At 52.8% G+C, this 14,017-nt stretch overlaps 1 long non-coding RNA gene across 1 annotated transcript in view; it reads left to right on the top strand.

Annotated features, from left to right (window-relative positions):
* LOC142244103 (uncharacterized) overlaps positions 1–14,017 on the top strand; it is a 129,529-nt gene that overhangs the window by 398 nt on the left and 115,114 nt on the right. The window lies entirely within an intron of this gene.

Genomic DNA, 14,017 nt, shown 5'->3' with positions numbered 1-14,017 from the left:
ATCCGGACCTGGGGGCTAAGGGTCACACCCGAATGAAGAAAGGGGGTATTTACAAGGGAGATATAGCTTGTGACGCCACCCGTGGTGTACGGTAATTGGGAGTACCGACGCTGCCGTTGGGAGGACCCGGGGTGATGAAGTGGGGCAGCAAGATGACGTTACCCTCCACGGGTAGGGAAAGCCCCGGGACTCTGGACGGTGGTATGGTGTGCAGGGGGAGTGCAGGCTCGCTGATTGCAGTGGTTAGTCAGGTACTCACTCAGCAATAAAGCAGGGTAAACCAAGTCTCTGACGGCCACTGTCTCCTGAGGGGAGCTCATCCGGGTCCCGTCCCCTGCAGCACTGCCTTGTAGTCAGTGACCTGCCTCCTGGCACAGTCATTTAGAGTGTCCTTTATGGCCCGTCAGCTTGGAGCTTTCCGGGCCCTGCTCCCCACTGTTGCTAATTAGAAGAGCTTGCTCTCAGGGGCTCACGCTTGGTATTTTAGTAGGCCACTAGCTTGGAAAGCCCTATCACCCTCGGTGCGCTAGAGCCCCCGATCTGTGAGCTTTGTGGGAACAGTCCGTAGAGGTCCTGTCCTCCGCAGGTTAATTGCCGGATTGCCTGAAGCTGCTCCCTGACCTAGGGTCCGTGCACCCCGTCGAGCCTTCGGTCCCAGACCAGTGATTAGGCCCAGGCTGCTGAACGTCCTCCAACAGAGGTTCAGGCACCTAGCCTCAATCCCCTGCGACTGGGGTTCCGACTCCTCTAAGTCCAGACCACCGTCTGCAACCTAGTCTGCTTCTCCCCTGGGAGCTACAACTCCTAGCTTCCTCAGAGCTCCTGACAGCTCGAGAGCTACCACTGCACTCTGTGGAACTACCACTCCCAGCACCTCACTCACTGGGAGCTACTTCTGTTCTGCCTTTCAGCTCTGCTCTGCACTTCCTCCCTCGCTGACTTCCCCTCTCTTACCACTCTGTCTGACCCCTAGGTGGACTGCCCTATTTCAGCTTAAGCAGCCCACTGGTGTGCCTGACAGTTGTGGTGTGAGGTGTAACTAGGATTTGTGAATGCTGGTGGAGGCAGTACTGCAGGTGAGGTTCCAAGAACCATGGGGCGTTCAGCCCTGCACGGGGAGAGAAAGATTGTGCAGAACCCTGTGATGACTTGACTTGTCCAGGGCGTCACAACAGCACAAAGAAGGTTGCCTCCTCACCCTAAGATGGACAGGAAACACAAAGAGGTTACATTGCCCTTCCCCACCCCTATCCTCACTGTTTTTCCTATCCCTAGGATCATGAAGAGGTCTCTTAGTGAGGCTGTGGCCAGCGAGCAGTCCTCTTTCCTGGAAGATGGGCAGCTAGGTCTATTGTGCGTGCACCTTCTTCCCTTAGGCTGCTTATACTCCATGGTAAACAGGACTCCAGCATCTGTGAGTAATGTTAAGAGGTGGCTGGCCGGGGTCCTCCCGCAGCTCCCAGGCCTTTTTCCTCCTTCCCCTTACTCTGGCATGCATTACGCTTGCACTAGAAGTGACTCCAGATGCCAGGCGCCTCACAATGTCACTTCCGGGTTGGGTTTCACCTAAGAATGCATAGGGATTCCCGGATTACTGGATATATGTTGGCGTCTTGGCTGCTAGAAGTTTTACTAATGGCCTCCTCCACATGAAATCAACGTCTTAGAACGGGTGAAGTTGCATCCTGAAGTTCTCTGGCAGAAGACATCTGAAAGTAGGACAATTTCTTGTCAGAATGGATGATGTATCTTCATTTGGCTCCATAGATGTTGAGCCCAGTGCTAACCCAGGCACAAAAAGTGTTCTTGCAGTGGGCTCTCCTTTTGATGTTTAGGATAAGGTGATTTCCACCTTCTCCCCCTTTCTTTTAGGGGGACAAGGATTTTACACCAAAAGTGAGATCTAGGACTACTACCCATTTATGTGCTATCTGCAATTAATAGCTGTGTTCCTCACATAAGAAACCCCTTTGTCAGGAGTGTAGATAAAAAATTATGCAGGAAGCGAAACTATCTCTAAAGGTACTGTCACACATAACGAGATCGCTAGCGAGATCGCAGCTGAGTCACCGTTTTGGTGACGTAGTAGCGATCCCGTTAGCGATCTCGTTATGTGTGACACTTACCAGCGATCAGGCCCCTGCTGTGAGATCTCTAGTCGTTGCAGAATGGTCCAGGTCATTTTCTTCAAAGGCGACGTCCTGCTGGGCAGGACACATCGCTGTGTTTGACACTGTGTGACAGGGTCACAGTGACTGCTGAGATCGTTATACAGGTCGCTACTGCGACCTGTATTGTTCCTGCATCGCTGGTAAGATCTGGCTGTGTGACATCTCACCTGCGACCTCCCAGCAACTTACCTGCGATCCCTATCAGGTCGCATCGGTTTCGGGATCGCTGGTAAGTCGTTGTGTGTGACTGGGCCTTAAAGCTGGGTTCACACTAAGCGACAGCGACAACGACGTCGCTGTTACGTCACCATTTTCTGTGACGTAAGAGCGACCTTGTAAGTCGCTGTTATGATCGCTGCTTAGCTGTCAAACACAGCGACGCAGCAGCGATCATAATGTCGCTACATGTGCAGAGAGCAGGGAGCCGCGCTTAGTGCTGGCTCCTTGCTCTCCTAGGTACAGTACACATCGGGTTAATTAACCCGATGTGTACTGCAGCGACATGTCACAGTGCAGAGAGCAGGGAGCCGCGCACACAGCTTAGCGCTGGCTCCTTGCTCTCCTTGCTACAGTATACATCGGGTTAATTACCCGATGTGTACTGCAGCCACATGTGCACAGAGCAGGAGCCGGCGCTGGCAGCAAGGGCGGAGGCTGGTAACGAAGGTAAATATCGGGTAACCAGGGAAAGGTCTTCCCTTGGTTACCCGATGTTTACGCTGGTTACAGCTTACCGCAGCTGCCAGACGCCGGCTCCTGCTCCATGCTCGCTTCATTTCGTCGCTCTCTCGCTGTCACACACAGCGATGTGTGTGTCACAGCGGGAGAGTGACGACCAAAAAATGAAGCTGAACATTCAGCAACGACCGGCGACCTCACAGCAGGGGCCAGGTCATTGCTGGATGTCACACACAGCGACAGCGACGGGACTTCGCTGCAACGTGACAGAAAATGGTGACGTAGCAGCGACGTCGTTGTCGTTGTTGCTGTGTGTGACACCAGCTTAATGAATGAACTAAAAGGGATGAGACAGTAGGAAATCCAGACTTCCCTGGCCTTTTTCTCTCAGTCGACTTCTTTAGTGCCATCTGTGGCAAAAAAAGAGGAAAATCTCCCTTATATTATCAGACTCGGACGACATCCAGGCATCCTTCTCTGAGGATTAGATGGAGGAATAAAGTTCAGGTCTTATCCAGGGTTATGACCAAACCCTGAAAAAGCACTACTTTTCCACAGAGGATATAGAGGAACTCTTATCCGCAGTAAGAAGTATGTTGAAAGTTGAGGAGGAGTCATCCCAAACAGTCCAGGACAATATGTTTGGAGGCTTAAAAAAAAAAAAAAAAGTTGGTACTTCCAGTCTATGATAATATTCCTGATTTTAGAGGAGTTGGAACAACCAGAGAAATGATTAAACATCCTCGGTGGTTTAAAAGAAAAATTTCCCTTAGGCCCCTTCACACGTCCGTGTTGCTGGTACGTGTGGTGTTCATTTTCACACATATCGGACACATGGACACACGTAGACACATTAGATTCAATGAGATTGATCACACGTCTGTGTTTTCACAAGGACTGTGTGTCTGTGTGCTCCACATGGAAACATATCCATTTTAACTGGCAACACGGGTCAAATGCGGACAGCACATGGATGACATCCATGACACGTACTGGGAAAAAAATGGATATCACTGAAATAAATGGTTTTTGATGTGTAAAGATAGATAGATAGACAAATAAATGCTAGAATAGATACATACATAGAAAATAGATAGCTTGTACAGCTATTTAGCAGAGTTAATAAATAACTTTAGAAAAAGATGTGGGGTTCCCCCTAATTTTCATAACCAGCACAGGTTCAGCATTGAACAAATAATTAAAAAAGACTATGTAGGATCTGTCGCAGGCGGAGGAGGGGACGCTGCGCTCACCCACTGCTCGGGTCCGGCTGCTGCTCGCTCGGTCGGTGGCTCGAGCGGTGGCCCGGATCCCGGGGACTCGAGCGGCGCTCCTCGCCCGTGAGGGAAAGGGGTGGTTTGGTGGAGGGGTATTGTCCGTGACGCCACCCACGGCTTGTGGTGAGGTTGGGACACCACCGCTGCTCTGTACGGGGATCCCGGGAGCGTTGACAGGGAGCAGCTGAGATGTTTTCTCCTCTCCGTGGGTAGGGGTTTTTTGGTGGTCCCGGGGCCCGGTGGTGGAGGACAGGAGGTGAGATGTGGGGCCTGGCCGGGTGCAGGGTCGCGGGGCAGCGCAGTGCCAGACGGCACGGTGGTGCTTACTCAGCCAGTAATGCACACGGAGTCTCCGGTAAAACAAACGGCTGGATGGACGAGTCCCACAGACGGCTGCGGCGGTCACTGCCGGTAGGTTGGCGGTAACTGTCTCTCCCTGCACTGGTGTTCTGTTCTCGGCCCCAATGGCTTCCCACTGATAGCCCGCTCCCCAGCGGTATGTTGGCTAAGGGAGCCCTTCCTTTGCCCGCAGGCTTTGGCCCTGGGAGCTCTCGCTCTGGCGGTAGCTTTATCTCCCTCACGGTTTGGACGGTTGCCTTCAGTCGGGTCTTTACTGCTGGGAAACCCCGGAGGTTCCCGTCGCTGACAGATTTGACCGGTTTTACGGTGACTCCTAGCCTGGTCGGGGTCCGTAGGCCCTGCCGGATGGTGCTGGCTTCTCTTTGCTCCCCGGTTCGGTACCGGCGGGCCACCGCCCGTCCCCGGTCCTCACGGTTGTGCGTCAATCGGCCTCTCCTGCAGACGGTCACCACCGTCTGACAACCTTGCTGTCAGGTGCCCGGGCCACGTACCCGGACACGGTCAGTCGGTTCCTCCACTCCTACTCCTCACTCTACAACTCCTCAAACTGTTCTCCCTTCCTTTTCCTGCCTCCAGGACTGTGAACTCCTCGGTGGGTGGAGCCAACCGCCTGGCTCCGCCCCACCTGGTGTGGACATCAGTCCCTGGAGGAAGGCAACAAGGATTTGTGTTTGACTTCGGTGTTCCTAACCGGGGTGTAGGGTGTGTTCTTGCAGTACCTGTGACGTCCTGGCTTGTCCAGGGCGCCACATTCCCCCTTGGTTAAATGCAGACCGTCCGCGGGCTGCTCGTCCATCACCGGTTTTATTTTCACAACTAGAAAAATAGAAAACGGTAAAACACATATAAAACATAAGCATTCTTTATAAACTTCCCATAACGGGAGGCACTTTCTTTTAACGTTACTAAACGGTTGTCTTTTATGACGGTACGGCTTCCGCTCCCCCCCCGCCCAAACAACCTGGCCCTGATGCTGCCCCTAAGAAGTGGGCAGCACCCTTTGCCCCAGTCCAGAACCAAATTGCCCGAGCGGGTACGGTCTCTTTCAGGGGAACCCACGTCCATGGGGGACCCCTGACCCCCGGAGGATTGCCACCGGTTACGGTAGTGGCGGGCCTGGGCCATCCATTTCCTCCAGGCCCATCCTTCCAAATCAGCCTCTCCGGAGGCGGTTACGGTATCAAGCCAACAATTTATTTACACTCCACTAAGTTTGTGGTTGCCCTGCAAGTTCTCGGGCTTGTCCGTAAGAAGTTCCGTACGCAACGGTTGCAGAAAGTCCCCACGGGGACTAGTTGCCGGCAACGGCCGGTTCAATCACGGTGTCAATCTGATAAACTTCTTCGGTTGATTCAATCTTATCATTCAACAACATTTAACAACATACTGGAACATCACCCCCCTAGATGTTAGTCTCCCTGTACCTAAGTGGGAGTCGACCTAGGTTGGGACGTGTGAACCTACGGGGGCCAAGGTTGGTGGTGGTAGGCAGTGGAGTAGAGGGCACAGCTAGTCCCTCCCCCCGGCTATCATGTGGGGCAGGCAGAGGCATAGGGGAGCTGGGTGCAGGCACATCCCTGGGTGCTGGGGTATCAACGGTCACTTCCACCTCTTTTTCCTCCACGGGTTGTGGGAACAGTATTACAGGAAGGATCACTGCGCCGTTCTGTGTTGGCCAATCGGCCGGGAAATCGCCCATCATGGTGTGGATTACCCCTTTCTCCTTCCCGTCAGCTGGTTCGGTGGCCGGGGCTTCAGTTGCCGTCCTCAATGGTGGGGGACACCTCTTCAGGTGATCTCGGGGAAGTCTTCCCCTGGGCACAGCTGATCTGGTAGGCCTTTCCATTCTCCCAATTGGTGGGTTGTATTACATACGGGGCCTCCTCCCACTGGTCGTCTAGCTTGTGGGTCCTTCGCTTTCGCTTCAAGACGACATCTCCAGGCATGAAGGGACCTGCAGCCGCCTTTTTGTTGAAGCACTGCTCTTGTTGTTTCCGACTCTGGCACAAGTTCTTTTCTACATAGTCCTGGACCTGTCGGTACTGTGCTCTTCATTGAATGTCCATCCCGCGGTCGAAGGGAGCGCTTCTGGGGCCTCCAACCCCATCTCTAGGTCCACTGGCAGTCGACCGGGCCAAGCTCTCATCAGGTACGCCGGTGTGCACTTTGTAGAGCTAGAAGGAATATTGTTGTACATATCGACCAGGTCAGGTAGTTTCTCTGGCCATAGGTTCCGCTCCTCCAGCGGCAACGTCTTGAGTAGGTTCAGGACCAAGTGGTTCATCTTCTCGCACATGCCATTGGTTTGGGCGTGGTAAGGCATGGTCTGGATTTTCTTGCAACCGTACAGCTGGCAGAATTCTTGGAACACCTCCGCTTCAAAGGCCGGGCCCTGTTCGGTAAGTACCTTCTCCGGGTATCCATGTGGCCGACAGAAATAGGCCTGGAATGCTCTAGCGGCGGTACGGCCGGTCAGGTCCTTGACTGGGTCAACCACCATAAATCTTGAATAGTGGTCCACAATGGTCAGGGCATAAGTATACCCACTTCGGCTAGGGGTGAGTTTCACATGGTCGAGGGCCACCAGCGGTTGATGTGTAACAATTGGGCGTAGCGAGGCCTTCTGGCTAGCCTCATCCCTTCTTCTCAGTGTGCAGGGACCGCATTCTCGGCACCAGGCCTCCACAGATTCCCTCATCCCGCTCCAATAGAACCGCTCTTTTAACAGCATTTCCAGCTTTTTCCACCCGAAGTGTCCGGCACCGTCATGGTATGCCTGGAGGACAGTGGTCACGTTAGCTTGAGGAATCACCAGCTGGCGAACCTTCTCATGGGTCTTCGGATTGATTAACTCCCGATACAGCTTCCCTTGATGCAGGTATAACCGAGTTCGTTCCCGCCACAAGGGTTGGGCCTCGGTCGGGGCAGCAGGGTCCATTCCAGCCGAGCCCTGTTCCACCAGGGTTTTGACCAAGTGGACAGCGGGTGCTTGGTCCTGGGCTTCTTGCCACCCTTGACTGGGCAGCGGATCCAGGCTCACCTGCTGTTGATGGACCCGCAACTTCTCGACTGGCGGCCGGTGAAACGCAGGCAACTCGATCTCTTCGAGGTCATCATCGTCCAGCCCCTCTTCTGACAGGTGGGGCATCCGGGAGATGGCATCGGCGTTGGCATTTGTACGGCCGGCCCGGTATTTGATAGTGAAGTCGTAATTGGCCAGCCTGGCCACCCACCGCTGCTCCAATGCACCCAGCTTGGCTGTATCCAGATGGGTTAGTGGGTTATTGTCCGTGTAAGCAGTGAACTTGGCCGATGCCAGGTAATGGCGGAACCGCTCGGTGATAGCCCACACCAGTGCTAGAAGCTCGAGCTTGAAAGAGCTGTAATTCTCAGGGTTCCTTTCGGTGGGTTGGAGTTTTCGGCTGGCATAAGCGATCACCCTTTCTCTTCCGTCTTGATCCTGGGCCAAGACCGCTCCCAAGCCCACATTGCTGGCATCAGTGTAAAGGATGAAGGGGAGGCCGTAGTCAGGGTACGCTAGGATCTCTTCCCCGGTCAATGCCGCCTTCAGCTGGCGGAAGGACTCATCGTGCTTTTCCTCCCACACTAGTGGAGTCCCGGTAGGCCTACCACCCTTGGTCTGCCCCACGAGGAGGTCTTGCATGGGGGCAGCCATCTTTGTGTACCCTTTTATGAAGCGGCGGTAGTAGCCCACTAGGCCCAGGAACTGTCTCACCTCCCTCACCGTAGTCGGCCTCGGCCAGTCCTGGATGGCAGTGATCTTTTCCGGGTCTGGGGCGACGCCTTCCGCGCCCACCACGTGTCCGAGGTATTGTACCTTGGGCTTCAACAGGTGACACTTGGAGGGTTTCAGTTTCATCCCGTACTTGGCAAGGGACGCGAACACCTCAGCTAGGTGCTCCAGGTGAGCTTCATATGTCTGTGAGTACACGATTACATCGTCCAGGTACAGCAAGACAGTCTCAAAATTCAGGTGTCCCAGACAGCATTCCATTAGCCGTTGGAAGGTTCCAATAGCATGCCCAAACGGCATGCTATTGAACTCACAGAGTCCCATGGGGGTAGCGAAGGCGGTCTTTTCACGGTCTTCAGGGGCTACGGTCACCTGCCAGTATCCGCTGGTGAGGTCGAGGGTAGAGAAGTAGTTGGCGGTCTTCAGCTCGGCTAGAGATTCTTCAATACGGGGTAGAGGATAGGCATCTTTATGGGTTATCTGGTTGATCTTCCGGTAATCCACACACATCCTCATTGTGCCATCCTTTTTCTTGACCAGCACCAACGGAGCGGCCCAGGGACTGCAGCTATCCCGAATAACCCCTGCCTCTTTCATGTTTTTCAACATATCTTTGGCGCATTGGTAATGTGCGGGTGGAATAGACCTATACCTTTCTTTAATAGGGGGGCGCCTGCCGGTGGGTATGTAGTGTTGGACCCCTTTAATTTGCCCGAAGTCCAGCGGGTGTTTGCTGAAAACCTGCTCGTATTCCTGCACTACCCGGTATACCCCGTCCCTGTGATGTGTTGGGGAATCGTCAGTGCCTACATGCAGCTCTCGACACCACTCACCCAACTGGGCAGGGGGCATGTGGCGAGTGGCGGAGAGTGAGGAGGTTGGGGAGACTAGCTCTTGGATGGCGTGGGGGTCCAGGGTTAGTAGTTTGGCAAAGGTGGCGTACCGTGGGAGCCTAACCTCTTCCTCTCCACAATTTAGCACTCTCACGGGCACCCTTCCCTTCTTAACATCCACTACCCCCCTGGCGGACATTACGGTGGACCAGTGTTCTGAGCGCATGGGCTCTACCATGGCCGGGTAATCACGCCCCTGGGGACCTACCGCTGCCCTACACCAGATCATCATTTCGCTCCGGGGAGGCACAGTTAAAGGGGCCACATCCATCACAATCACTCCTCCATTCTCTCCTCCCGCCGAGTTGACTTGCTGCCGGTACATCAAGGCCCGAATCTCCCGCTGCACCGCCCTTTGTTGACCTCCCGCTGCTGTGGCGGCCAGCTGTTGCAGTAGGGTCAGCACCTCACTCATGCAATGCTCCATTACATTCATTCCTAGCACCACTTTTGGGTCATGATTGCTGAGGTTATTCCTTATCACGACCATCCCTTGGTGTTGTAGCTCGGTTCGCCCCACGGTCATAGCCACATGTTTGTACCCCACTTGGGTCAAAGGGAGGCCATCAGTGGCAATGAATGTCATGCTGCTATCTGGAGGGGCAAGTTCATCCTCCCCCCAATAACGTTGATACAGTGTATACGGTATCGTGGTTACCTGAGATCCAGTGTCCAGGAGCGCCATCAGCGGGACGCCATTCACAGCCAGAGGGATGATGGGGCGGGCCCCGATGAACCGGTCCCGCCAGTCGGGGGGGCCAATGGGTTCTACTCCTGAGGATTGGCCCTTGGCCCCAGGGGTTGTTCGTTTAACGGACACCGTCGGGAGTAGTGACCGGGCTTGCTGCACTTGTAGCAGATCAGAGGTCCATACCGCGGGTCAGTAGCACTTCTCCGCTGCATCCAGGGAACATATTCGGGATGATCGGCGAGCTGTAACCCCCCCAGGGGCCTGGATCTCATTGGAGGCTGTAGTGCGGCGAGGATCTTGGCGAGCTCTCCATTCATACGACGGACCTGGGCAGCCAGCTCCTCCATCATTCCACCAGAATTCACAGGCGCTGCTGGCGTTGGGGGAGAAGGAGCTACCACGATGGGAGCCATCTCAGCTGGCCACGGGGCCGGTTACGGGACTTCGGATGCCAGGGGCTGCAGAGCCTTAATGGCTCGTTCTTTCCACACGGCAAAGTCCACATCAGGTTGCTCTAAGGCCCACAGACGCAGCTGTTTACGGTCCTCCGGGGATCTCATCCCCTGCACGAATTGCTCCACCAGCATTTTGTTACTATCAGCATCATTAATGGGGTCCACCCGCTTCAACGTCCGGAGAGAAGTTTGCAGACGCAGGGCATAGTCTCTGATGCTGTCAGTAGAGTTGAGCGCGGTTCGTGGTTCGAGGTTCTCCAGTTCTAGGCTCGAGTGATTTTGGGGCCTGTTCTAGATCGAACTAGAATTCCAGCTTTTTGCAAAAGCTCGATAGTTCTAGAAACGTTCGAGAACGGTTCTAGCAGCAAAAAAACAGCTAATTCCTAGCTTGGCTTCCGCTGTAATAGTGTAAGTCACTCTGTGAATCACACTATTATGACATTTCAGTGTATAGTGTGCGTGAACAGCGCCTTCAGATCACTGCTGTTTCTATAATGGCGATCGCCATTTTTTTTTTTTTTACTTGTCTTCCTTCCCTAAGCGCGCGCGTGTAGTGGGGCGGGCCAGCATGTCAGCCAATCCCAGACACACACACAGCTAAGTGGACTTTTAGCCAGAGAAGCAACGGCATGTGTGATAGGATGTCCATGTCACATGTCCCTGCATTATAAAATCGGACATTTTCCTCCAGGACGCCATTATCTCTTCTGCGTCTTTGGTGTCAGACATCACTGTCGCAGCTCCGTCCTCCTGAGTCCTATCGCCGATACAGCTGTATGCGCTCCATACACAGCGTTAGACAGCATAGGGATAGCACTTTCTATCAGTCCTTTTAAGGGCTGAAACCGGCAGGGTCAGAGCCATAGGTGACAGGTCCTGAAAACAGAGACAGCGTCTGTGTAGCCAAGGTCAGGGATTTCCTCCCTGCATTTCCCTATTAGGAGGGAATAGAAAGGCAGACTTCCATTCCTCTACCCAGAGCCCCACAATCCTGGCACTGTACCCTCCTGTCCTCTGCACACTCCAACTCATTATAACTAAGCCATTATACTAGCAAACACTCAGTGTACCTAGTGGCATCCTAAACGTGGCTATTGGACTTTGCTATAGTCCCACTAGTGCAAAGACATTTGCAGAGCACGTCTGCCTGCATTGCACACTCCAACTCATTATAACTAAGCCATTATACTAGCAAACACACAGTGTACCTAGTGGCATCCTAAACGTGGCTATTGTACTTTTGTCTATTCACAGTATTGTAAAGATATTTGCAGCACGTCTGCCTGCATTGCACACTCAATCTTTTTTTAACTAAGCCATTATACTAGCAAACAGTCAGTGTACCTAGTGGTATCCTAAACGTGGCTATTGTACTTTTGTCTATTCACAGTATTGTAAAGATATTTGCAGCACGTCTGCCTGCATTGCACACTCAAACTTTTTTTAACTAAGCCATTATACTAGCAAACAGTCAGTGTACCTAGTGGCATCCTAAACGTGGCTATTGTACTTTTGTCTATTCACACTATTGTAAAGATATTTGCAGCATGTCTGCCTGCATTGCACACTCAATCTTCTTTTAACTAAGCCATTATACTAGCAAACAGTCAGTGTACCTAGTGGCATCCTAAACGTGGCTATTGTACTTTTGTCTATTCACACTATTGTAAAGATATTTGCAGCACGTCTGCCTGCATTGCACACTCAATCTTTTTTTAACTAAGCCATTATACTAGCAAACAGTCAGTGTACCTAGTGGTATCCTAAACGTGGCTATTGTACTTTTGTCTATTCACACTATTGTAAAGATATTTGCAGCACGTCTGCCTGCATTGCACACTCAAACTCTTTTTAACTAAGCCATTATACTAGCAAACAGTCAGTGTACCTAGTGGCATACAAGAAGTGGCTGTTGTACTCCATTAGTGCCCCACTGGTGCAAATCTATGTGCAGCACCTCTGCATGACACCCTCCTGCTCTTTTTTAATAAGCTATAATGATAGCAAAAAATACTGCCATTTAGTGGCATCATAGAACTGGCTGTTGTATTCCATTAGTGCCCCACTGGTGCCAAGCTATTTCTAGCACCTCTACATGACACCCTCATGCACATTTTGCTACGCTAATGTTATAGCAAACTCATGGAATTCATTGCTGCATTTGATAATTCGGAGGGATAGAAAGTCATGCTTCCTTTAGCTTTTCCTTCTGTTCATAGACAGCATCTCCAAGAGCAATTTCCCCTCCACGTCTAAGTGTGGAGAGGCAGCTAGTGCGCATGCGTGTGCCGATTTACCCCAGCTGCAGCGTAATTACAGTGTTTCGCCTAGTGAGTATGCTCAGCCTGAATGTGTTATTCCTGACGCTAAGTCTTCATTTCGGGATACAGCGCATGCTCCCACACTAAGTGTGAAAACCCTCTTTGCACAGGTGCTTGCATTACGTGCCGGGTCTAAGTCCTGTTTTGTGCCTAGACACCATGCTAAAGCTGATAGTCTTTTTTCAGATACTGTATTTCATGCTACTGAGAATGCTCAGGCACTTACTGCATCAGAGACTAGGTCCGGTAATGAACTCTTTGGCCCTGCCCCTGATGTGGGGGGGCACATATAGACCACAGGGCATCAGGTGTCCTCCCAAATGGCTTGCAGAGGGCCACCCCTATGACTTGTCACCGCATTATTGATGGTCAGACGATGACTGGTGAGGTGTTTGGGTCATGGCAGCCATGAGGTCATCATTGAAGTTGCGGTTCCAAATAGGACGCTAGTTATGCCACTCATGACGTGTCACTCTGCTTTTGTCTCCAGGAGGTGCATTGTGGTTCACCCTGGTTTGGGGTGGACCCAGGTTATAAAAGGGGCTGAAGCCAACAAGGAGGTGCGCAGTCTTCTATTATGCTCCGAAAGAGCACACCTCCATGTGTTGAACCCATTGCGGATTTAGGCCAGAGGTAGGCAAGGATAGGGTGTCGATGCAGGTCACCACCACAGTTGGTAACGCAGAACGGTTAAGACCAGCTCCTGTCCTACCAGTCCTGCTTGTGCAGCCCAGTGGCATTAACAGGCCTGCTGCTGCTGATGCGCCTGCTGTCCACAGGTGTGCCCCTACGCACACGGTCAGCGTACTCAATGGCCCCTGTGTTGTTAACAGGGAGTTCCTGGGCTGGGTGGGCATGTGGACCCTGTGACGCTAACAGGGCTCACAGTCTCCAGATCCGAATGGCGTCTAACTCGGTTCAGGCTACTATTAGTTTCATAGCCACACAGCTCTGTATCCTCCACCAAACCTTCCAGTTGCCAACCTCTCCTTTTCCAACTGGGAGCACGGTGGACACTGACTGCTGATGGGGATATATACCTGTTACACCTCGTGGCTCTCCTGTGGCAAGGAATGAGACAGTCTCCTTGCCTGCCACGAGTGCTCCTGCTCAGCAGCGCCGAAGGTCTGCCAGACTGCGCAGAGTGCAGGAGAAACCTCCTCAGAGAGGCAGCACAAGGGTGACACCTAGTGGTACTCCTGTTGCAAGAAATGAGGCGGTCTCCCATTCCTTTCCTGCCGCAGCTCCTCCTGCTCAGCAGCCTCGAAGGTCTGTGAGGTTGCGCAATGTGCAGAGGTTTTCTGCTCAGGGAAGCAGTGAGACTCCCGTTATCTCTACACATTGTGAGACCGAGGATCCCGCCTCTATTTCCCAGAGGCAGGAGGGTGAGCATGTGCTATGCTTGGTGGATCCTGAT

The sequence above is a fragment of the Anomaloglossus baeobatrachus genome, chromosome 6 (assembly GCF_048569485.1).
Source record: "Anomaloglossus baeobatrachus isolate aAnoBae1 chromosome 6, aAnoBae1.hap1, whole genome shotgun sequence".
NCBI lineage: Eukaryota > Metazoa > Chordata > Amphibia > Anura > Aromobatidae > Anomaloglossus > Anomaloglossus baeobatrachus.
This window is presented reverse-complemented; position numbering and strand designations above follow the sequence as displayed.